Genomic DNA, 23,900 nt, shown 5'->3' on the forward strand with positions numbered 1-23,900 from the left:
GTATTAACTTAGTACATCTATATTTCTTTTCATTTTTTAAAAAAGTAACAACTTTTTGATCTCCAATATTACAGTATAAACTTTATCCAGGGAAATGACTGAATGCAAAGACAGAGTACTGAGGTTTTTTTAATTCATGTTCTCCATGTTAATTTTGCTACTGTTATTGAAATTTAAATTGAAAAGGCTTGGTATTGTCCACAGCAGAGACCTAGTTCTAACCACAGTATGCCTATCACTAGCAAACTAAAATTGAGGCCCTGCCCTTGGCCCTGGGGCTTAATCTCTGGGTAATGCTGGAAATGTTGTTCCATGCATGGATTAGCAAATTAAAAGAAGTTACAAACCTCTGCTGTGACTTGTCTAACTCCTGCAGTCCCTAGATCATCATCCACAGTTACAGCACTAGGTTTATGTGTTTAGAAAAGACATGGTAGGAAAAAGCAAATTGATAGAAAGATTTCTGTAAACTACAAATGGGAACTATCCATGCCAAAAACCAAAGCCACAGTGGTAAACACATACAAGCATTTAATTTAGAATTAATAGATAATATTGAAAACTATCAGAGTTCCTTTTCTCAAATGTAACTGGTCTTATTTCATCCAAAAAAATAACAAAACCCCCTATGACTATCTACCAGGCTAGATATATGCCACTGTTTAGAAATTTAGCTAATAAGGATTGCTATAAAACAAATTAATCCAATTTTTCCCCATTAGTGTTGAAAAGTTAATATTCAGTTCAAGCCTCCTGCAATTTTGTTTACAGCACAATGTTTTAACAGAATGCTATACAGCACAATGTTTTAACAGAATGCTATTCAAAGTGGTTAGCATCTTATCTTTCACAATACGCAAGCTTTGTGGATGCTTTTATTAAAACTGTGATACTTGGCCCATGTATTAAAGACACCAATTAGTTTTTGGTTTGGGGGGTGCAATAGTAATGGGGGCCAGTAATGCCACAGGCTGGATGTTCAGAAGACTCTAAGGACAGAAGGAAGACACCTTCCATTTCCTGAGCAAAAAAAAACGAGAGAGCACCTGATGAGGCTGCATTTACCCAACCAAGTGAGCTTCATTAGCTAACCAGGACTGTGTTAAAGACAGACACAGAAGCCACTATAAATAGGAGCTGTAAGAAGAGAGAAATTCTCTGGGGTTGGAAAACAGTAAGTTTTGCCATTTCTGACAACAATTAAATTTTGAGCACTGAATTTTTACAGTAATTACAACTAAGAGTTTTTCACTGCCACTGACAATAGCATAACACGTATTACTTTCCAAGGATCAGTAAAACAACTGGAGACTGGTGGCAAAATTACAGGCAGAAAAGTCAAAGGATTCAACCATTTAGCTGGAAAGTCAACTAGGAAAATGGAAACAGAATTATAGCACAAAGTCTGGAGAGGCTAACAAATGTAAAAGTTTCTCTGGTGGTTTTGTTTGGGTATTTTGTTGAGACTTTCTACTTATAAATAGGGAGCATGCAGCATTTCTCTGAACTACCTTGTAAGCAATGATAGAGGGATCAAAACATAGCTAAACAGGTCTGCAAGTGAATTTACAAGCCAGTGAGTGTGAATGGTTTCTATATTCTGTTACACAATTATGTTTCTTGTCTGATCTACCCAAACCACTTGAGGTGCAGAAAGAAATTCAGCACCCAAACGCACTCCAGACACCGATTTTTCTACACAGAGTTCCAGCAAGGGTCCCAATCTGCAAGAACTGTGATGCTGATTCTGCAATACTATTGTCTTTCTCATAGGAAGTTGCCTGGGACCACCAACTCATTTCACACAGGCCATCCAGGAGCCATCAGATGATAATGGGTTTTAGTTTCCACCCACCTGGGCTGCATTCAAACTAGTGACCTAAGGTGAAGGTCTCCATATCCCATTACCAAACCCTCAAGCTATTTAGTATCCTCATATAGTAAGCTTTTCCTACAGCATAAAGTCAAGAGACAGTTAAAAGCTGTCTATATTTGAAATCTGTTCTCAAATACATGGTCAGTCAAAGCTTTTTGATGCAAGTACAATATTTCAGGTATTAAATTGGCTGAATATTTTTCAGTCAATACTAAAAGTTCTGTGCAAGGAGAAAATAGACAAAAATCAAAATACAATATTTTGCCATAAATCTGAAATTGTTTATATAACCCAGGTTAATTATTGGTATTAACAGATACTGAGTCTCTTCACAGTCCTGTTAAAAAAATAAACCATAAGCAGGAATATGAAAATGTTAGAAGTAATTCAAACAACATCAGCCGTACTATCAAGGCATTAAAGTATATCTATTTTTAATAAATTAAAATGTAAATTATATGTTTAGCATTTAATGCTATATTCACATATAGTGTATTTTCTATTTGCTAATGCTAGGCTTTTTAATACACAGTTTAAAATATTAGGAACTGTAAATTATCTTGTGTTAAATATGCCAAGTACTTCAGAAGTGTTAATTAATGTATTATTAAAGCAGTTTTTAGGAGGAGTGAGAAGATATTTTAAGCAGTATGAGTTTTGACTAGAGTAAATGCACATATATTTGCAATTAGTTTAAAAATTTATTAAAAATGATCTTGTATTAAATAATATAAAAGGGGTTTTTTTGGGGTGAGGTTTTATGTTTTCTGGGTTTGTTCAGTTTTCTTTAAATATGCTAGGTTAAAAATACTTTCTCTGTAACACTCAGCCTTGAATTAATCAGATAAAGATGAAAGTGAAGAATTTTGCCACCAGTGTTTCTTATTTAACTCACTCAGTTATGTCTTTCAGCTTGGTATATTTTATATGAAGGATGTCTTGTTAAAACAACTGTTGAAGGCAAGTCATGTCATATCAACCACACACCATACCCTATGGGAGCTCAAATATTCCAAAATCTATGTTAATATAATCCTGCCACACAATTCAAGTAAGGAAATACAGCAGGTTTTCAGTGGCATGCAAAACTTTGTGTAAGTACCATAACATTATCTATATGTCTTCCAGAAATGAGGTAAAGCCATAGCAAGGTTTATACTGAATCAATTTAGGAAAGTAAATATTGTTAACAAGCACTATAATATAGCCTAGTAGATTATTCTAATCTTTATTTATCAACTAACAAATAGGCTGTAATTCTCAATGCAGTTTCCAACAATATATCTGTAGGACAGCAATATTCTCTGGCTCAAGAGACCAATGCAACTTCTCAACAAGGGTTTGCAGCTTTCTAATACCAGATTTACTATGCATTATGCCATGTGCTTCCACCATCCTTTTTCAAAATGGTTTTAAAAAAATATGTAGCATCTTGCCTATCTAAATCTTTTGAGTGTGTTTTGCTCTGGTCACAAAGACTAAATACAATTATTAGGACATTCAGAATCTCTTCTGGAATACTTCCTACAGAGGCAGAGTAATGCTTGCTATAGGATTTTAAACATCAGAAACAAAGAATTTTACAGTCATTTGGTCTTCGCTGAAAAAGAAAACAGAACAGGGGATTCAACCGAGCTACTGAAGTATATAGGTTCTGTGCTACTCCCAGAACAGACTGAAAACTTCCATGTTATGGACACCAGAAAAGTGGAGACAGAAACGATCCTGGGGATGTTTAAAAATTTTAGTAAGCTAGTCAATTAGGAGTCCTTGCCAAGAAAGTCTTATTTTGTTTATTTGGGCTAGACCCCAAATCAATATTTTGGAGGTTTTTAAATTAGGGAAAAAGCTGAATCAAAAAAAAAAAAAAAAAGCAACTTGGCAAAGGCAATTCTCCTGTTTAACCAGGCCACTCAGCAGGCTGACATTCAGCTTTTAGACTGTATTTTTCAAAATATTTTCTCTTTACTGACAGAAGCTGCTATAAAAAATTCGTCTCAGCATCCAGCTGGTGATTGACGGTGGGGCCAGAGAGACTGCGGTAGGCTTAAGCAAGGAAAAAGAGCCCTAGCTGTGCCACAGTGGTGAAGTTGTACAAGGTTTACACACAGTAGTAAGGAGAGATAAAAGCATGTCCAGGACACGTTTCTGAGACAAAAGAATGAAAGAACACCAATGATACAATAGGGATGACATTAGAATGGAAGTCTAGAAACACAACATAAATAAAAACAGAAAAAAATTCCATCATGCTTTCCTAAAATGTTTGAATGGAAAGGAAGCAAATCCACCTTCTAGATCTGAAAACTCTCTACATGTTCCAGTATACTGGAGTATGTGGGATCCAAATTCTGAAGTCACAAAAAGCTCTTTTCCCTGCCTTTGTGTTTCTAATATTCCAAATTTTAATCAATCAAATATCCTGGTTTTAAAGATCATTAATTGATTTTAGCCCCCAACCAGACAATGGAGTTTTGACAAAATCCTGACACATATAATCAAAAACCAGCCACAACTATTCAGCAGTAAACATAGGTAAGCTTACCATTTAAAACTGACTAATAACAGCAAGTGGTAGTCTTGGGTCAGATTTGAACATTTTTGCCATTCAAATACCTACATTTTTTCTGTCCAGGGAAGGGATAAAACTGCACTGCACAATAAGGAAACTTTTCTTCATTCAAAAGAACTCCAGAAAAACCCCCAGCAAAAACTCCCAAAAACCCAGAGAATCCACAAAATAGTGTTTCACTTGTTATTATGGAAGGGGAACTGAAGTCTTTTAACCAAGTGTTCATCTGCTGTGTCCTGATTGGCACTGCAACTGAGAATGCAATTAGCTACTTTCACTGAGCGGTTAAATCTCTGCATAAGTGATTTCTGAATGGATATGGAACTCAGAGGCCTAGTTTTGTTTTCCAGAAATGTTACAACTGCAGTCAGCACATCTTCAGTACATCTGACCAACCTGTAAAATCTAAACAGTAAGCTGGCACACAACAGATCTTCCATCTGATACGTAACACCATAGCAGCTGTGGAAGACTCCTTTCCATTCATCTAGCTATGGTGTTTGAGTTTCACTATATCCAGAGGCTTTTAAGCCTCCTCTAGTCTGTGGAAACTGTATCATTGTCTTTCATGATTTCGCTGGCACAACGAGTAGGCATGGACTTTCCTGGTTCCCCCTCCACAACAGACTACTATATTTCCGCAAGACAATGCCAGCCTTGCTGTCCAGCTGTCAGGAGCAGAAGCAAAGAGCATGAACCCCTGTGGTTTTGACCTCATCCCTTTCAGTACACACAGAAGTTGAATCAAAAGATATACAGATTTTTCCTTGTGTTCCAAAGTACCCTTTACTTTTGCTAGCACATAAGGCTGTGGACAATACAGCTCTCCAGTTTCCCCATCACCCATAAGAATGGCTGTGAGAGGGCAAGCAGTGCCCTCTGAGGACTGCAGAACTCTCCACATCTGCCTCTGTCCCCTCACCACTGCAGCAGTCACCCTCTGCTTGTGCTGTTCTTTTCATCCACCTTTCTTCTGCCTCAGCTGACTTTCAGCTAACCAGGCCCCTGTTCCTGCACCTTATATGAGTTTCATTTGTCTCAGTAAGCATGTTATCCATTCATCCCTCCCAAGTCCAAGCCAGTGCCTCTGGCCCTACAGTTTTAAAGAGTTTTAAAGACTCAGATTTAACAGGTGCCCTTTTTTTCTACTGTTCTAAGCACTCTTCCTATAGGCATGCTATGAATCAAATGGGAATGATTTAACTTTTCTGTCGTATATATTTGTGTGCCCATGAATACATATACATGTGCACAGCAGTGTGATAACCAAACACATGTATGTCTGCAAGTGGAATTTGCTACTTAGAGGAAGCTACAAACTTATCATGATCCATCCCCTCACGTGAACCACATATGCAGAGGTTAATCATCCTATATACCTAATTATTTACACTGAATTTTTAAATTACAGTGAACTGCCTTGAATCACAAATATTTTTTGATTCACATGCTATAGATATTTTATACAATCTTATTTTAACTGTATTATGACAAATAGCTAGGAAAAGAGAGATAGGATTTTATGCACTCAGGAATTAGTAACTATGCAAGGCACAAGGCAAATGAGAGGCCAGAATTATGGCAACTGAAATAGTATTTTCTATTAACTTTAACTATCTAATAAAGATCTATGCATCTCAAGGAAGGTAGATCTTATTTAATTTGTATTAAATCCAATCTTCCTCTGACAGTCTTTCCTCTGGAAAAAGAATTTCTGGAAAGGCCACCCAATTACTCTGATAGTAACTAAAAAGTAGAAGTGTGACCAGCGCTTTGGAAGAAAACAACTTCTGTCAAACTACTTCTCGTTTTCAAGAACTACTAGTGAGACAAAAAGGAGATTGTTGGGTTTTAAGGACATAGAAGACTTTAAATAAAAAAAAAAAGGAAAGAAAAAAAGAAAATTATCCAAGGTAATCAGACTTTTGTCTTAACAGTTCTTGGAAGATGGTGGAGACATGCTCAGAGGGGTTTAAAAAAAGATCAGAAAAAAAAAACACACTGTGCACTTACAAAAATTGATACCACATAGCAGAATATGTTTTGAGAAAACTGTGTCATACATATACACATATAAAATCAAGAGTTTTTTTCATCTGACTAGAACAAGGAGAAACAAGCAGTATGATTTTCACATCTAAATCTGCTTTCAGATACACCACTGAAAAAACCACATGCCAAAAAGAGAGTATGACAGTTCATTCTACTGAAATATTTGTTTTCACCAGTATGTCAAATTACAGTTCTGACCTAAATTTTCATGTTTATTGAGAGAATTGTTCACTACTGTATAATAAGCATTGTAACACCAGTATATATGTTTAGTATTTTTTGAGTCCCTTGCACCTGAAACCATAATCAAATTATGCAGTACAGTTCCCCAATTACCTCCCTGCTTTGTTATATTTACCCGGTTTTCCCTATCAGACACTGTTTGCAGTGCCATGTGGTCTTCCAAACAGAAGCCTCAGGCCAGGGGAAACATCGTTGGAAGCGATAGGCACATTAAAACCAGTATCAGGCACCGGTTTACCTACCCAAGCACTCCCGAAAGCTCTACAGAGTGCTGGCATCCCTGCCACAACAAAGAATGTACCCATCTTTCTAGGGCTGGAGGTTAAGAAACAGTGAGTACAAGCAGTGACAGAGGAAGCTATAGGGACAGTAGCAAACAAATAGGAATATAGGTTAGTGGTGGGAAGAATTTCAGTATCAAAACATAAACATAAAATGGGGGAGGAAATAGTTAATGCTGGTTTATAGTTACTACTGCATTTGTCCTAAAATAGAATAATGTTCTATTCTTAATGTCATCTTGCTACCTTCATGCAATATGCAACACCTGTGTCAACTCAAATTACGTTTTTCTTTCTAATGCAGATGTAAAATTTTGCTTAAATGTAACAATAAAGGGCATACATTGGATTTGGTCATCCAAACTGAATTTAGTTACTTGTCAATCAAAAATATCTACACATAAGAGTCATCAAAGCAAGTCAGAGTACAAAGTCACAAATATGGTATTGTGGGTACAAATAGGAGGGGTATGATGACCATCAGTAAGCACTTAATTTTTTACTTTGAGATTTACAAACTAGCCTTAGATAAGCACATGGAAAAAGTTAAAACAATATACAAATGTTAATCTAGAAGAAGCTACATACCAAAATGAATTTTAATCTATTTTACCAAATCACCAATATCTTCTCAAATCTGTATCTGTAAACATGTAAGTCTTACCTTTAGAGAAAGCTGTACTTGCCTTTAGAGCAAGTGCACTTGGAACATGCAGAGTAGCAACTCTTAGAGCAGAGGAGCCCTTGCAAAGCCCTACTTTCCCTCTGCAGAGCCTGACGTTTAACAGCAATTCCTGCTACACTCCAGTTTATTGCTAACACTGTAACAGCACACAGATAAAGAGTGTTCATAGGCAGCCAGGAGTGAGACCACACACATCAGAACTGTGGTGTTTTCCAGTAGAAAGAGAAAGAAAACAACAAAACTCTCACTTGCAACCATGAACATACTGCTGCCGTGCCAAGTCCCTGTACTTAGATGCTTGCAAGAGCTGTATGGTCAGTGTTAACTATCCTTCAAAAACTACTCAGCTCAGGAAGCCCTACAAGCCCGGAAGCTCAGAGAAGGTCTCCACCTCCTTAAATTTTCCTCAGGAAAAGGGGACTTATTTTAATAAAAGCCAATGCATTGAAGACTCAGCCAACTCCCATATAAAAAATATCTAAACGTCTGTATAATATGGTATTTGATCACCTTTCTTATGAATTCTTAAGAGGAGTCTAAGAGCAGAGTCTCCCTCAAATTAAGGTTTCAACCAAAAATAGATGGTATCTGATATAAACTAGGGGGGAAGGATGAGTAGTTAATTGCTTGGACTAGTTTTATTCTTGTGAAGTAGGCATTGCTGCTGGAATGCATCAAAGTATCTAAGCAAGAGAAATTGAAAAATTTGGAGTGTACAAAAATCAGAAAAGGTAATGTAATTTCCTAGATTTTGGAATATACTTAATTTCATTTAGTGACAATGTCAATAACTAGATTACAGTTTAACTTTCGCAGTACAACCTAGACCTAGAGAAGTTGATCAGCTCTTCTTTCAACATCTCACAAAAAGTCTATTTATAACTAGAAATGTACATTTAGTGAGGAGTTAAGGTAAAAATAAGCCAACACCAACAATGGAAAAACCCTATCTAGTGAAGTTGCCTTAATCTGTTTAGTAAACTTAACAGCTTTTGCCTGTTACACAGTACCATGACACCATAAGATACAAATCTACCAGCTGTGAACTTCATAGCCATTCAGTAGTACTCTTTTATGGATGATTATCTGATTCCATGCCTTTTCTAGCAATTTTAATGCTACAGTCACCACTGATGCTGATGCATGGTCTGGATACATTCCTGATGTTCCCCAGAGCAATATGAATCAGAACTGCCTTTCTCAGTCACGCTGGGTCCAGCATGTAACACAACCATCACCAGTAATCAAGCAGCAATGCAGCAATTCTAAAAGCATGCTGCTACCCCTGGAAGCAAGAAGGCCTCCTGCTATGACAATCATAAAATTCTCTCTTAGAAATAAGTTCTAGGTGTTACCCAAAGCACGCAGCAAGTCATTGTGCCTGACTATATTACGATCACCAGGCCTTTCACTGCAATTTTGGTTGAGAGATTTTTGGAGGGGTAAAAAAGCTCAGAATACTTTTGGAAAGTTTTTGTTTACATCATTTGATTTCAAGGCAAAAATGTTCGACCATGTGGGATTTAGCACTGTCACAATCAGGTAAATCACAACATCAGCAGGATTCTACTGAGATCAAAAGTGAAATAAGTAAAATATATCAAATATGTGAATCAACTCAGAACATTAGGTTTTTCACCCTTAATTCAAGTCTACAACAAGAATGAAATGACAAAAAACTTAATTATATTATGAAAAGTAGAATTGATTTTTAAATGCAGTACAGCTCTTGAGTCTCTTTATCCCAGTGATTATTCACTACAGAGTCGTGGATCAACTAACGTTCCTTTCAATTCTACAATAGGAGTCTTATTTTGTTGACCTTTGAAATCAAGAAAAGTGAATTACTAAAATCAGATGAGGTCTGCATTAGGAGCATTTTGCCAATAAAGCAATCTTGGTACACCACTGTGGCAAAGTACTAAGCATGTAATCAGCTATATCAGCAAAGGTCCACTTTGAACTCATACAGGAAAATCATCACTTATTAGCAAAACAAACAATATCAGAAAAATTACAGTTTTACAAGTAAAACAGTATATGCTATACAGGTTTCCGCTGAAGCAGAAAATGGGATACTACAAAAGTTTGTCCTAGTGGGATACTACCCCACTTAAATAGCTTGAATTGACAAAGCTATACCAAAATATACCATAGACCTGGCTTGTATTCTGCTCTTAATCTTAACTCAGTATTTCCCTCTAAATATTTTGATTATTTTCTATCCCTACTGAATAACAAAACTCATTCAATTAAATTTGCCAAGTTAGCAAAATATGAATGTCCTTTTTAATATAATATTCAGCTCAAAATGTAGAGAATGGCAGCATTCTTGAGACAAAGAAAATACTGCTAGACAAAGCAATGGTGCATGCTATGCCAAAGCAACTTCTGATAAATACATTGATCACTATTGGTCACCAACTACACAGGTAACAGACTGCCTAGTGCACAGCCAAGTGCAGAGAGTATCTGCAACCTTGTGACGCTTCCAGACAGCCCTAGGACTACCAGGCTGCCAAACTCATGGCACCTTGCAGTGTGACTGGTTACACAAACTGTTTTACAGCCTGAAAATCTTTGCAATGCCTGCCTGTGCCTGGACCATCTATTTGTTCATCACTGAGAATTGCCAGCAGAGAGTACTCTCAGAAATGGTTGATTTTCCACAGGGGGAAGGGGAACTGCACAACAGCCCCTGTCTCCCAGCCACATGAAGCAGGATGTAGAGTAGCTTACATGAAAGGATATGCAGAAGAAGGGGACAGTGCTAACATTCCCTGTCCTAGCACTGAAATGACCTTAGAGGTAACAAAGGTAATAATAATAATTAGTGGAGTCCACTGCAGTCACAAGGCTTGCGGAGCTACTGCCCCAGGCACACAAATTAGTCACTGGAATTTAGCAAGAGGGTGGAAAACTATACAGGACACTTCTAGGCAAGGAAACAATTGATAAGTGCATAGAAATTCAGCAGCCCAAGACCTGCAAAAAAGATATGTACAGGCTGCAAGTCAGCTGTGGAGGAAACACACTGCAGTGTCACAGCTAGCTACGGACAGCTACATGAAATTAATTCATTCAACTGCTGTTCCATTCCCCACAGTCCATTTAACTGACTTTCGTGTGGAGGTAGGGGAATTTCACCTTTTATATAGATGCAGCTGGAAAGACTTTACACACAAATTATTCCCAGTACACAACACATACTCTAAGTAGTGCAGCCTGATTAAATGGTACATGATACAGCATCTTAAACTACTCTGCATCACAGACTGCAATCTCAGAGATGGCACAGACCCAACATCACTTATGAAACTGTAAGACAAAGTTCAGTGCATCTATAACAGGCAAAGGCATCTACTTTCATGAATCTTTTGTTACTCAATGAGCAGAAAACTTTGAAGTGTGACAGATTGTGCCTTTCCTTCTTATTGGCCAAATTTTTTGTTTGGTATCCATGAGAAATTTACTCCCTATTTATCCAAAATTAAGGGAAAACCTTAATTATACACTTTTTAGTTCATATGGTACTGCAATTTTGTTGTTCTTTGTTGTTTTGGGACTTTTTTTTGGTGGGTCTTTTTGGGGTTTTGGGGGGGCTGGTTTGGAACAATAACACAGGATCGCTTCATGCCTAAAACTATTAAAATTTGTCACCTTCTTATTGCACTCAGGTAGAAGTATGTTTTACGCTTTCATTCTTTTTCCCTAAAGTTATTGAATTTTCTTTCTTTTCAAAAGTGTGTGTTCTACGTATGTGCAGATATGCACTTGCAAACACGAACATGGAAATTTTAAGACCATAAACACCTGACAAACTGTTGTACAACAAAAGCAACAAAAATTTTACACAATGCAATGCAAGTCTTGTTTTCTGTATACCAGTTTGAGGTGATGCAGACTTTGCTAAATATTTGCATGTTTTAACCAGAGCGCTATTTGTATTAAAGGGAAAGAAAATCAGTATGAATACTTTAAACTGACTACAGGTATCACTATCATAAAGGAATTTTAGCAAAAAGCCAATTGTTTCATCATAATTAAGTTCAAAGTTTAGTGATATTGCTGCATTTGGATGTGAAACGAGAATTGTGGAGCTTTTGCATCATGAAGTCCTATGGCTAGGTAGAAGAATCCATAGATTGCTAACTTAACATAACTTAAGCCTTAAGCTTAAGCAAGATATAGCACTGCACAGGGCTGCTGAGTAGACAAATAAAGAAAAAATATCTTTAGAGCACAATTTTGAGGTTTGCTTAAAGAAATCCTTTTGGGAGGCGGAGGAAAAATGGGGAACAAAATGTTATCAGAAAGGTTCATTTCTAGTTAACTGTAAACTTATATTCAATAAATCCTTATGCTTGATGACTTCATCATTTAATCTTCTAGTCATCTGAAAAGGACATTTAGTTCTAAATAAAAGCATCACTTTGAAAAGAATTTAAAAATAATTCATTAGGGAAGAAAACTAATATGAATTACTTTAGAGTTTCCAAAACCCATCACTTTGCCCTTCTTTTTGGATAAAAACACTCACTAAATTTGCTAACTTTTTGCAAAATATAGCTTTGTTTCCAGAAACAGTTTTTAAAAAAATAAATAAATAAAGGGAATTCACTAGTAGCCATCACTAAAAACATATATTTTCAAGGGAGAATTGTCTTCGTATTTCAACAACATCGCTATGCAAAACAAGCTTTGCATTGCTTTAAAGAAAGGCTGCAGCCATCTCGCACTGCTGCAAGTAAAGAGTGTGCTCATGACTCACTGCCCCTGCTTGGTTGCAACTCATCAGTGCCGGTAGCCCTAATCTGCTCCCAGACATTATGACCAGCAGCTCTGATATATGGATTAGATCTACCCCAAGTACTCCGTGCAGGGAAAGAACTCCTTGAGCCCTTTATTCCCTACAGAGTACCTGTGCAGGAGAATAAATCAGTGATATGAAAGAAAACATAAAATCCTTCCCAGTAAAATTTGCAGATGACACAAAAGATAATAAAATGGTAAATACCGGGGAGTTGTCAGCTCCACAGATTGCATGGCAGCCTGGGCTCACCTGAATAAGATGTGTTTTAACACAGCTGAGCACAAAGCTGTCTATCTCATAACTAAAAGCACAGATTCCAAACAAAGACAATCTAATAATCTAGGAAGAGGCATATGGATGGTGGTGGATAACCAAATTAATATTAGCCTACAGTGCAATACCCTGGCTAGAGCAGTGAAAAAGATCCTTTGATGTACAAGGACGTAAATACGGAGTAGCAATAGGAAAGGGTTATATAAATCACTACCAATGCTGAGACAGTGAATCTTTCTGTTTCAAACAGCATGTAACAACATGGTTCTCATTTATATCTGTGATCCCCCAGCATTCCCACAGGAGCAACTAGTGGACTATATTAGTATTCAAACTAGGAAGACTTAAACAGCTACAAGAAGCATTCAAATTTTTGAAAACTTGACCTGCTAAGAACAAGAAACCCATGTCAAAAAGGAGGGTAAATGATCACTAGTTTACCATCTACAAATATTTAAATGGGAGGGTGAGGGGAAATGAGAAGTATCATGAATATTAAAGGTGGACTTTTCAGCTTCTTAATGCTGATTTTCACATTTTTCTGCAATATAAAAGTTAGAAAAATTCAGGCTGAAAATAAGGTAACTATTTTAAATAATAGTAACTACAGTTCTTCTAAAGAGAGGCAGGATTTTCTTTCACCTGAAGTTCTTATAATCAGCAATTGCTTTCTAAAAAGAACCAGAAGACACAGGACTGTGTTAGTATCTTACATTGATCTTTTAAAGCAAAAGATGACAATGAGTGTGAACTCTATCTTTCAAAAGCATACTTAAAATGTTCCAGGATAGCTTTATTACTGCAACTCATGTTACTTATGTGAGCTTTATAGCAGGTATCTAGCTAGCCCTTTATACTTGGGGGATAATTATTTCCCCTTTCCCCAAGTTGTGGAATGATCATTTCAACTGTTAGTAAGCCAAATGAACTGCGCACTGTTTTCCCAAGTAGTATTTTTTTATATACTTGGTATTAATGCTTCTGTATTTGTGCAAAGCAGCAAGTTACTGGAGGAGCATGGGAAAAATGAAACCTTGTTGAATAGCTCAGCCACAAATAATCTGAATTGATCTTTCCACTTCTGAAACCAGTAATATCACTTGTGAAAAAAAAAACAACAAAAGTGTACCACAAAAAAAAGACTTCATGAAACAAACAACACAAAAAAGAACCCTCCACATCTAAAATGAGAAAGAAATGCAAAAGAAATTTCAGTAGAATATAAAAAAAATCTTGTCTTAACAGGGAGTTAGCAAACTGTGACTAATATCCTATAGAAAGGGTGTGGTTAAGGGATCTGAAGACCCAGACAGTTTAACAAAGATAAAGGCCTAATTGGTCAGTTGACCAATACCAAATTCACTTTGGGATTTGACTCCGAATATGTATTACAATTAGATACTGCAAAGCTTAAGTAACTCTTCAAAATTTTTACCAACTATAGACTGAACAATATTTTGTAAACATAAACATGGTTCTTTACTATTCAGTGGAAGAAAATTTTCAGGTGACATATACGAATCACAACTATTGTCTATTCAAGCTACATTCCATTAATCTCAAAGCAAAATTTTAAAGCCAGTGCAACATCTAACTGCATCATAATCAAAATATGACAAAATTTCTGTTACTAAAAAGTGATATTTTTTGAGTGCTGTTCTCTCAAATGCTTCAATCAGTCAAGGCTTAGATGTTCAACTTAATGCTAGCCAGTGATCATTAATCATTTTAAAGTGCCACAGCTAATCTCATTTCTTACCTAGAGAAAGCCCACTCGTCATACGCGTAATGGAGACGCTGGCTCACTTTTGAATGTGTTTTAAGTTTGGTTAATGACTCCTTTTTCTTCCTCCTGCAGGAGACCTCTCAAACACCTCAGCACAGAGAACCCACAGATATATGCTCAATGCTACACAAAGGTAAGAGCAAACATAGACAGAGTTAACAGTGATAAAGTTTTGACAGGCAGCCTCATATTGAGGCTGTAAGAATCAGTTGACTTATGTTAAAAGGTCCATTGCATGAGTATAGCAGTGGTTTCTCTGCCATTTGCTGATAGAGAATGAATTATCAGCTTTCAATATTTTCTAGGAGGTAAAATTTATGAAGAGGAGATGTGTAGAATCATCTTCAAATACACCTCTTAAATTCACATGGCGAGAAGTAAAATCAAGCTGTGAAGTGAGGGAACTACTGTAATAGGCAACTGTGCAAGAAGATGTAGCCTCTCACTGTTTTACTAGAGTAGAGCAAACTAAACAGCAGCTTCTTCAGTATGTTCTCTCTTAGGTTAAATTCTAAACATGGGATGCTGAAGTCATTGTTGGAAAAAATACTCATGTACCTTACACCGTTAGCCTGAACGATAGCCCTGTTGTCCTAAATGCTATATTGCTTTTCCTGGAGCCAAAATAATTATTTGAGATTAGTGTATCTTTTCCTCAGTTATATGGTATCAGATGAGTCAGAATGCACAAACAAAAAGTCTGAAGTCTTACATCTCTCTAAGGTAATGTATGTGCAGCATCACAACTAAGAAACAAGAAGACGGAGAAAAATAATGACTTCTCAGCCATCATCAACTCTCTGTGCTGCTTAAGTGACTATACTGACCTGAATCAGCAGGCCCAGCTGCCAAGGGGTCAGTTGGGAGTTTTAACCCACTTTCACAAGGTGGTGACTCTCCATCTGGAACCACTAGCTCCTCTTCTGCAGGTTTTTTACTTCTTTGTCCATGTTAAGGTGGTGATGGACACTGCAGATCACTTCAAGAAACCATCTTCCCATATTATTTATCTGGTTGAATTCCCTTACTAGAAAGCCCAGGAGAGCTATTTGGTGCATTAAAAGTTTATATTCTCATGAGCTTTTTGGGCTGGAAGTCAGCTTAAAGAAGACAGAAGTTTTCTATCAACCTGCACCTCAGGAAGTCTTCCATCATCCCCATATCACCATTGGCCAATCAGAGCTCAAATCAGTCCAGCAGTTTAATTACCTAGGTAGCCTCATCACCTCGGATGGTAAGATTGACGGAAAGATAGACAACAGGTTAGCAAAGGCATATACTGCTTTCGGAAAACTCCACAAAAGAGTTTGGCGTAATAAACACTTGAAGAAAAGTACAAAGATCAGTGTTTACAGAGCCATTGTGCTGTCTACTCTTTTATATTATTCCGAATCATGGGTCATTTACCGCCACCACCTGCGTCTCCTAGAATGCTTCCATCAGCGCTGTCTCCATACAATCCTAAACATTCACTGGTCAGATTATGTGACCAATACATCTGTTCTAGAACAAGCAGCAGTCACAAGCATTGAGGCCATGTTGCTGAGAACACAGCTGTGATGGGCAGGGCACATCTCCAGGATGAAGGACCACCGCCTCCCTAAGATCTTGCTTTATGGTGAACTTGCCACTGGCTGCTGCAAGAGAGGAGCCCTGAAGAGGAGATACAAGGACCCCCTGAAACAACATCTCAGCCTTGGCCACATTGATCAACATAACTGGTCTACTCTGGCCTCCAATCGGGAGGTCTGGAGACACACCATCTATAACGCTGCTGCTTCCTTTGAGAGCACACGCAGGATCACTTTTGAAGAGAAAAGACAACGCAGAAAGAATCGTGCCCTGCAGAATAGACCTTCTAAGGAGTCTTTCTGCTGTGCCTTTTGCAATCAGACGTGTCTATCTCGCACTGGCTCTATTAGCCACCAGCGTGCTTGTAACAAATGTGGGTAGAGCCTTTCCCAAATCTTCATTTGCGAAGCCTAGCTATATTGTCTAATAGGGCCATTAGATGTCTCATGTATACAAACCAATTCTGGCCTTATTATATCCATTTTATAAATAAACAAATTTAAATTTAAGACTTAGAGGCTGAATCAAATGGTTTAGCCTTGTGTCTCCTTTTCCCCATACTCCTTTTATGAGTATGATTCAACATGGAATCTGAGAGGAGCTTACTCTGGTCTGTCAAGTTTGAATGCTTAGAGCATTTACAGGCTTAGGATGACAGTGTGTATATGACCAAGCTACACCTTCCAGGAAAAATTTCTCCCCTTCTTAGATTGAAATCAATGAGCCTTCTGTTCTGTGCTCATTTCACTAACATGCCAAGAAAAGAAAAGGGCTAATAAGATCATAGTGGTAATTTTGTGATTTAAATGAGCTAGATGTTTTCCTTACATATTTATTCCATGCTCTTGATTTCAGAAGAAATAGCTTCCTGTAGAACTCTTCCCTATTCTCCTGAAGAAAGACATGACCTTTAATTCTGCTTAATATGGAGAGGAAGAAGCAAGGAAGAGATGATTCTTCCACCCTTGTTTAAGAGATAGCACACAACAGTCACCAAACCAAGAATTTCCCTTCAAGACCCAGGTGATACCCTGAAAGGTCACTTTACTAAGTTACTTCCAGGCTGAGAACAAAAAAAGCCCTGAGATATCCTCTGCCTGTACATATTAAAGACTCCCTGCAGACAAGCAAAAACCCCCTTTTCTTCACATGCCATTGTTCCTTGTAATTTAGCAACAAATAAAACCAGGGTATGGGTAGGGAGCTGCGCTCCTCTTCAACTGTCTCTGGAGATCATCTACCCATGCTTTGTTCACTGTTTGACACCCCGTAAAAGTGAAAGAGTGCAAACCATAGGTGTTTGAGCAAGCAGAAAAAAGGATTTTCAACCTGAGCAAGAGGGAAAAACTTTGGCAGTTTGGTTATAGTGAAGTAGTAAGAACTGAACAGGAAATACTTCTTTTTGTTGTCAATTTTTTTTGACATCACAAAAGAAGAGCCCGGACATGCCTTGATACAGCTATGGGTACTGGAAAAGAAAAGAAGAAATATTCAGGAGGTGATGGACATCTGTATTCCAGGCCTCTGGTTTTACCTCCATAGTTCAAGACATGCCATATACTTCAAAAAACACAATGGTAAAATCTTTTAAGAATGCTTGGTATACTAGTCCCTACCACCAGTGAACAGAGAAACTATTTGCAATTATTTACAGCTTTTTAAAAAGCATGTTTACATATGTAGTGACCTAAAAAAACTGTAGACCCATGATGAGGTGAGGAACAACAGAGGGGGGAGGAATCTGCTCTTTTGCAAACAACTTTTGAAACTGTATATTCCGCTCCATTCCAAGCGAGGTATCTAGCAGCAGCTATGAGGCTCAATTGTAAAAGGATCATAAAGGATCATAAAGACTCTAGAGAAATCTGTATTGGAATCTTTATTATATTGTTAATTTTATATGTATTACCTAGCATAAAAATTAGTCTAGTTCCTCAGAAACTTGTGTAAAAGTATTTTGCATTTTTTTTTAATAGTACTATAACATATTTACTAATCTATACCTTTAGGAACTCTTACAATCTTATTTCGGTGTTTACTAGCACTAAGTCTTGCCTAAAAATGTTATTTCCCCAAATGTTTTCTGAAAAGTATTTTTGGAATAGAAGATGATGGTATGATCCTTTCTAATTTTTACAGAAAGGATCAGAGTATCTCCATTTCAACAGCTAAGTAGCTTTACCCAAAATACCTTTACTAGGTACATGCTTAAGCATAAATCCAGAGTAGGTTCTCTGCATAATACTTTTTTTAATTTTAAAAAGAGTTAGAGAAAAAACAGTCTAGCTCCAAAATTCATGATTCTCTGTCTTGTCCTGTTCTGTATGGTCAGTCCTTAAAATTCTTTTAGCTCTCAGAATAAGTAGTTTGCTGCTTTGTGTCCAGCCAAGAAAACGGAGAGTCACACAGCCCTTTCTCTTGACACCTGGTGGCCTGTGTACATCCATTCTCCCTTTCCCAAACTAATCAGTGGAGAGACTGAGCCTGCATGTGAGATGCATATAAACATCTAGTACCAAATGTTCACATGTCTTGTAGCATTACAGTAAAAGCTTTAAACATGTCATGAAAATAGCTTGATTTTTTTGGTCTTGAATAGTGAGAAATTTTCAGTAACTTCTTGTTATATCTTTGGAAATAAATTACTATGGCAAAAAAGTACCAAAAGCATCCACTGGGAAGAAGGCAGAAAGAGAGCTTGAGTAACATGGAAGAAGTACCAAGAGAAAATTTCACAAATCAAAAAGCAGTCTATATCTTCTGCAGCAAGACTTTTCGGAAAGCAGTTAGCTTCCAAAATAATCCATGCTTTTTCGAAGCAAGGTAAATGGGGCTATACTACTTCATAATTCACATTTCAGGAATGACAAAACATATGTCAAAATCAACACTGTTGCATCACCAGTCTGATTTTTGGATTTTGCTTTTCCTTTCTTTTTTTTTTAAAAAAAGCTATTTAGCCAATATTTATTTGCAGTTGTACACCTACTTGTAAAGGAACATCCACTATTTCATTTTGTGGGCAGCAAAGCTAGCTGTTTTTAATGATACTACCTAACTAAAAAAAAAAAATAAAAATTAAGAGAATCAACTATGTCGCAGTGTTCAGAGTGAAGCCACCACTGTATTTACACTTAGGACAAACTGTGCCAAGTTTTCTTATTTCCACAAAGTTTCAAAATCTTGAAGTTGTTCTAAAAACTGATATAAATACTGCACAACAAATCTGTTTCATATGTTTAAACAAATGAATACATTTTTATGCTTACTGAACTGAAGTTACAAGTAAAACCACTGAAATGAAGTTCTGTGGTGAGATTTAAAATCATACTAGATGCAGATTGCTTCAGTTCCCCTGAACATTGCCATTATTTGGAGAAACAGAAGGGAAAAACCATCAAAAATTCAAAAAGTCCAGGAAGTATTTATAAGTCGATGTAAATCAGGAATAAATCACATCTCACACCAAAAGTAGCCATTCACAAAAAAAGCCAAGAGGTCAGATTTTCATTTTGGCTCACCAAGTTACACTGATGCTGCAATTATTTTGATAAATCTAGATTTCTCTTTTCCTCTCACTTCTGTAAACCAAAACGATAGTCTTCATTTAAGCGAAGTAACAGCTTTTACTGATGTGGTTGTACCTATTACTAAAAGAAAAGATTCAGGAAACAAGCAGCAGGTTATAGAATAAAAAGGAGGGATGAGAGAATATGATTTAAAAATTTTAATGAGCATGATTGTCTTGCCAAAGAAATATTTTGGTGCAATGCAAAATACAACTGATTTTTAGAAGTTAAGGGGTTATTGAAAAATGAAATGTTATACAGAGAATGATAATGGTAACACTAGTATACAAAACATGAATGTAGCTGGAGCATGAAAAGGAAACACTGACTGAATGCAGTTTCAAAATCCAGTGAGAAAACAGAGAATTCATAATGCATTTGCAACATATTAATACAAAATAATCTACAATATACCTGTGAAATATATACTTTTCAATTCTATGTAGAAATAATTATTAAATCCTTATTACAGCAAAATAGAAATATCACTGCTTGCAAAACTAACAGAAGTCAAGCACTTTGCATTTGCCTGCCCACAGCAATAGCATTTTTGTCAGAAGCACCAGTAACGATCTTGAGTTACACACAAAAGCGGGCTCTGTTATGGCAATGGACAAAGGCAAATGACTGCAAAGAAAGAGGACTCAACTTCAATTTAACTGTCCTGTAAGGTACATACTAATTAGCTGCAAAGCTATGAAATCCTAGCTAGCATGTTAAGTCTGCTACATGACAGTATAATTTGACTTCTTAAAGGATTATGCAAATTACAACTCATCATTCCATTACATGACTGAAAAAAAGTGACAGCTAATTTATACATAACACACCTTTCAAATCCCTAAGATGTGAAGCACCTGTGCAATACATTTTGCCTAGATTTTCTAGCATGTACACTCTTGTTTATTGCACTGTACAGAAGCATACCTAAGAGATTTAGTAAATTCTTAGTTTTTATTTGCTTTTTAGGTTTTAGAGCACAATCCCAAAGAATTAAACAACATAATTCTGTCCCTGTTTAGAGGTTTGGCACACAAGTAGAAGTGTACGGTTTCAACACACGTGTAATTTCTGAATAGCAGGAGAGCACGAGCACTAAATGCACGAGCTAGAGGCAAGACTCACACAGATATCAACATACTTCTGGTAGGTAGATTCACAGTAGATTCCGTCATATCGGTAGATTTTCCTACATTCTGATTGGTTGGGCAGAGGATGCTGGACAGTTATTCTGTAGAGGCATCAAAAACAGATAGACATGACTAGAGGATCTCTACAGGTAACTGTAATGCAGGACAAATCAGTATGTTGAAATGAATTTTTTTTAAATTTTGTTTTTAAATTAAACACCTTTCTGATCTCTTTAAATCAACTGCCTTGTGCACATAACACCCGCAATTTCCAATTTTCAAAATTTGCACTGAGAGTAAACTAAACTTCAGTTCTCCACAAGAATAGTATTTTTTCCGCCATCAAATAAAAGTGGAAGAGGTATGGAATTTTATAAATCAAATTGATACTTCACGTAGTTTGTATCTATACAATCATGCTTATAAAATTGATTATTTATTGTTCACTGTTCCAATCCTTTCTCAGGCAGAACATCCATTTATGTCAGCTGGGAGTTTGTCCAGACAAAGACCAAATAACCCTCCAATTTAAAATGTCAACAGCAATTCTCACATTTGCACAGAATGAGGATGTTGTGGTATTATGAGAACTGTGATTGAAGGTGCTCAGCACCATCTGAATAATGCCATATGTTCTCGGATTGACTGAAAGAAAATGAAAGTGATTGGCAGCAATCAGGAGGTGTGCAGCATCTTGTAAAATCAGGCCCTAAAAGATTTGTCAATCATTCTATTATTCATCCCTCCTCAGCTCCCTGTTAGCAGAAAATATAATTTGGCTATAAAAATTCAATGTTGTTTTTAAAATATATTTGAGAATTGCACACAAAACAGTACCCACCAATTTTTTTTATTTTTTTTTTACCTCCCTCTTCTCTGGAATAAAAACACAGTTTAGATGCTTTTGTATCTTAAACAAATTAATACCTTTTCCCCTTGTAATATAATGGTGGTTCATTGAAGTAAGGGTAAATTATTTGAGAAATTTTACACATTTTTCAAATTTAGAATTTTAGGCTGTGATTTTGTTTAAAAATAAATACTCTTGTCAATAGAGAATTATTTTTTATTGCCATTATTTTTACAATATTAACATCTACATAACTCTAAGCTCATCTTGTTTTTTTAAAATCATGTATTTGTTTCAACAGTAATTTGAGACTGCAGATTTGAGAAGAAAATTAGTGTCATTATAGAGCAACAAGCTTTATGAGAAAATGGAAAGTTATCTACTGTGGAAACTGAGGACCTTAAGACTGTACCTACACAGTGTGTCAAGTGCCCCATGGGACCCCACATACAAAAGGAGGAGACAGCTCTGTGAGGAAGACCAGACCAAACACCTCCAAATCCTGCAATATTCCTGCATTCACTAATTAAGATACTATCAGAGACATTTATTCATTGTGATATCCAGGGCCTTTAAGTTAGATGTCTATCCACCATATATAGTGTACTAGGAAAGCTAAGTATCTTAAAATGGGATTTGCAACACAAGCTGGGAGTCATGCAAGCTAGTACAAGAGATGAGGGAGAGTATCTTCTACGTGGTGTGTGCCTGAGAGACACAAACCCTTCACACTGGGTCACCCAGGAATGCCTACATCAAAAAGAATTCAAGCCCCAAAATCTTTAGTGCACCATCACACTGACTGACCCATGCTCCAGCTTCAATTTCCTCTAACCTTTTTTGTTGTTTTTTTTGGTTTGGTTTGGTTTTGTTGGGGTTTTTTTGCGAAAAAAGACTAGAAGATAAGCCTGTTTTTACATGGCTTCAGCAAAGACATGGGAGAACTAGGTCCTCAGGACAACTATGCCTCTGAGCCAGAGGATATTCAAACATACATCTGCCACAGCTCCAGAGGTTACCACAGTCCTTGATAACAGCTATTCTAAAGCAAGGGACATGTTAGGTCCTCCTGCTAAAAAAAAGCACTTTGAAGGAAAAAAAACAAAACTAAAAAATCAGGATTTATTGGATGAAAGAAAGGGAAACAGTGAGAGCATGTTGTATTAAGAGTTATTACTGATTATTGCTATTACTTGAGTAGTTAAACAAGTGCAATAGAATAGGGCTCACTCCAAAAAACCTTTATTCTGAAGTAGTTGCGGTATTCTTCTGGGAGGTGAAAGATGTGAGTTTGAACATCCTTATGATGAAATAGGTCATAAATAAGTATTCACTTATTCACTGTACCAAGATAATGTAGAATACTTGTTAGCCAGCTTTTGTTTGATTGGTTTATCTTTTGCTGGTTTTTTAGATGACAGAAAAACTGAAACACAGGAAGTTCCATCTGAACGTCAGGAAACACTTTTTTACTGCAAGGATGACGGAGCACTGGAACAGGTTGCCCAGAGAGGTTATGGAGTCTCTGCCCATGGAGATAGTCACGGACTACCTGGACATGAACCTACACAACCAGTTCCAGGTAACTCTGCTTCTCCAACCCAGAGGGGTTGGACAAGAGGTCCCTTCCAACCTCAACCATTCTGTGATTCAAGCCCAGATCAGTGTTTTGGACTGTCCACAGTCCTACTTTACATCTAGCCATAATTAGGTTGGAACTTTCTTTTGGGGGGTGGGGAGCATGAAGGGGGGAGGGGAGGGAGGGAGGGCAGGAAGGAAGGGGAAGGGAGGGGACTGTTGTGTTTGTTTTTCATGCAATATATAAGGCTCTATAAACAATGTAACAGCTACTATGGGTCATAGTGTGAGGGAAAGAAGCCTTCCTCTGCACTGCATAGAGCTAGATTCCACTTCAGGAGACAAGATGCCGTGAACTTTTTCCAACGCAGCCCTTACCCAACGCTCACCAATAATTTTCTTTAAAGAATTATTTAACTGTCATTCACTTACCCTCTGGTGCAACAGAAATAAAAATAATAAAAATAAAAATAATAATATCAACTCCCAAAACACTGAGCTAAATGAGACATCAATGTATATCTCTTGAAATCTCACTGACTTCATCAAGATTGCATGGTATCCAAACTAGCACAGAATGGGGCCTATTGTGCCTAACCTGAAAAAGCAAACAGTCCTGA

The 23,900-nt window shown here is 37.0% G+C and overlaps 1 protein-coding gene across 6 annotated transcripts in view; it reads right to left on the reverse strand.

Moving 5' to 3' along the window:
• NPAS3 (neuronal PAS domain protein 3) overlaps window positions 1-23,900 on the reverse strand; it is a 608,446-nt gene that overhangs the window by 502,108 nt on the left and 82,438 nt on the right. Inside the window, exon 1 of one of the 6 annotated variants that reach the window (XM_051806254.1) lies at window positions 20,864-21,083. The exons of the other annotated variants lie outside the window; for them this stretch is intronic. The gene's annotated coding sequence lies outside the window, so the exon portion shown is untranslated. Of the gene's footprint in view, window positions 1-20,863; window positions 21,084-23,900 lie in introns of those variants that run through there. 6 annotated transcript variants of the gene reach the window in all.

This window comes from Manacus candei, unplaced genomic scaffold (assembly GCF_025592945.1).
Source record: "Manacus candei isolate 608988 ecotype Guabito, Panama unplaced genomic scaffold, ASM2559294v1 h1tg000067l, whole genome shotgun sequence".
NCBI classification, from domain to species: domain Eukaryota; kingdom Metazoa; phylum Chordata; class Aves; order Passeriformes; family Pipridae; genus Manacus; species Manacus candei.